Source organism: Carassius auratus, unplaced genomic scaffold, assembly GCF_003368295.1.
Source record: "Carassius auratus strain Wakin unplaced genomic scaffold, ASM336829v1 scaf_tig00216586, whole genome shotgun sequence".
NCBI lineage: Eukaryota > Metazoa > Chordata > Actinopteri > Cypriniformes > Cyprinidae > Carassius > Carassius auratus.
The window spans coordinates 50,001-52,500 of record NW_020528646.1 but is presented as its reverse complement, the minus strand read 5'-3'; the positions used below and the strand labels follow the sequence as shown (position 1 = coordinate 52,500).

The 2,500-nt window shown below is 40.0% G+C and overlaps 2 non-coding genes across 2 annotated transcripts; both read left to right on the top strand.

Moving 5' to 3' along the window:
- Positions 1 to 245: 245 nt before the first annotated feature.
- On the top strand, positions 246 to 364 carry LOC113098598 (5S ribosomal RNA). The gene has a single exon (XR_003289083.1). It is a non-coding gene; the product is annotated as a 5S ribosomal RNA (ribosomal RNA).
- Positions 365 to 726: 362 nt separating this feature from the next.
- On the top strand, positions 727 to 845 carry LOC113098536 (5S ribosomal RNA). The gene has a single exon (XR_003289044.1). It is a non-coding gene; the product is annotated as a 5S ribosomal RNA (ribosomal RNA).
- The last annotated feature ends 1,655 nt before the right edge of the window (positions 846 to 2,500 follow it).

The following is a 2,500-nucleotide window of genomic DNA, read 5'->3' as shown; positions in this document are numbered from 1 at the left end:
AGGTGCTTTAAACTTTTTGGAAAATTTCACAAATTACATAATAATCTTGCAAAAAAAAAAAAAAAAAAAAAGTCAATGCCCAATCTCTGAATCTTAGCAGGCTTTATGTCTGGTTAGTACTTGGATGAGAGACCGGCTAGGAATACCAGGTGCTTTAAGCTTTTGGGTTTTCTTTCCTACTTAGATAATGTACTGGCGATTAGATTGGCTGATCTCTAAATAGCCCTCTCTTTGCGGCAGTCTTCGCTTACGGCCATACCAACCTGGCTATGCCCGATCTCGTCTGATCTCGGAAGCTAAGCAGGTTTGGGCCTGGTTAGTACTTGGATGGTAGACCGCCTGGGAATGCCAGGTGCTGTAAGCTTTTTGGAAATTTGTCACTTAGTATATAATAATTTTGCCAAAAAATAGAGTCAATGCCCGATCTCTGAATATTAGCAGGTTTGGGCCTGGTTAGTACATGGATGGGAGACTGCCTGGGAATACCAGGTGCTTTAAACTGTTTGGAAAATTTCACAAATGATATAATAATCTTGCAAAAAAAAAAAAAGACTCAATGCCCAATCTCTGAATCTTAGCAGGCTTTATGTCTGGTTAGTACTTGGATGAGAGACCGGCTAAGAATACCAGGTGCTTTAAGCTTTTGGGTTTTCTTTCCTACTTAGATAATGTACTGGCGATTAGATTGGCTGATCTCTAAATAGCCCTCTCTTTGCGGCAGTCTTCGCTTATGGCCATACCAACCTGGCTATGCCCAATCTCGTCTGATCTCGGAAGCTAAGCAGGTTTGGGCCTGGTTAGTACTTGGATGGTAGACCGCCTGGGAATACCAGGTGCTGTAAGCTTTTTGGAAATTTGTCACTTAGTATATAATAATTTTGCCAAAAAATAGAGTCAATGCCCGATCTCTGAATATTAGCAGGTTTGGGCCTGGTTAGTACATGGATGGGAGACTGCCTGGGAATACCAGGTGCTTTAAACTTTTTGGAAAATTTCACAAATTATATAATAATGTTGCAAAAAAAAAAAAAAAAGAGTCAATGCCCAATCTCTGAATCTTAGCAGGCTTTATGTCTGGTTAGTACTTGGATGAGAGACCGGCTAGGAATACCAGGTGCTTTAAGCTTTTGGGTTTTCTTTTCTACTTAGATAATGTACTGGCGATTAGATTGGCTGATCTCTAAATAGCCCTCTCTTTGCGGCAGTCTTCGCTTACGGCCATACCAACCTGAGGGCGCTAGAGTGCAACAGGAAGTGAGTTGGCAGTAGTAGGAAGAGAGAGGCTCTTCCATTTTGTAGTTTGGTTTAGTTTTATTAGTTGGTTTGTTGTTTTTTTTGTTTGTGTTGAGTTTATATTAGTTAGTGTTTTTTTTAACCCCAAACAGTTTATACTGTTTGGGGTTTCATATAACAAAATGACAGATTTAATGGACAAAGGACACGGACTGTCAAATGGACATGAGATGGGGATCAGAGAATCTGGATATATTGCTGACGAGATGGAAAGGAATATGAATGAAGGGAATGCTGAAAGCAGGAATGAGACTTGGGCAAAGGTGGTTTCAAGGAGAAAACAAGATGGAAAAACCAATGGACAAGACAGAAAAAAAGAACTACAAACAACTGAAGGTACTGGAACTAATAATGGAGTTGAAGTAAAAAGAAATGATTTATCTCAACGACAGCAAATGATAAAGAAATTGAGCCACCAAACAAAGTATCAGAGGCAATACAGAAAAGAAGCAACATTAACAATGACTGTAAAAGATATAGAAAACACAACAGTAATAATGATCATTAAATCAGTTGAAGAGAAAGTAGGAATTGGAAAACTGATCGGACTAAGAAGAAAGAATAACAATGAATTTGAAATGACTATGGAAAGTGAGTTGGACTGTGATTCACTGTTGAATGGAATCATGATTAACGGAAAAGAATGTGAGATAAGGAAACTGTGTGCAACAGAAAGGATGGTATCTTTCTTGAGTCTGCCCAGCTATATAGAAGATGAGGAAATCATTCAAAAACTGATAGATTGGGGAGTAACTCCCATATTGCCTCTAAGAAGGAGATATCATCCGGGGACAACAGTGGCGGACGGAACACGTTTTCTAAAGGTAAAGTTTCCAAAAGAAGTGACATCTTTGCCATATAATACCAGGTTCATGACTGAAGAAGGAGTGCAGTACTACAGAGTGATTCATGACAACCAATTGAAGACATGCAGGATCTGTGTAAGTGTGGAACATGAGAAAAAGGACTGTCCGCAATTCAAATGTCGAGACTGTTTTGAGCAGGGGCATTATGCGCGGGACTGCAAAGTCCCACGGTGCCAAGGCTGCGACAAAGCAATCATGAGATGCAGATGAGAGATGGAACATGAGGTAAATGAGGACACAAATATGGACGCACAGGAGGTGATGGGAGATACTGCAACTGAGCATTTAAATGATTCACTGCGGCAGACTCAAGGAAAGGAAGATGAACAGGACAATGAGGA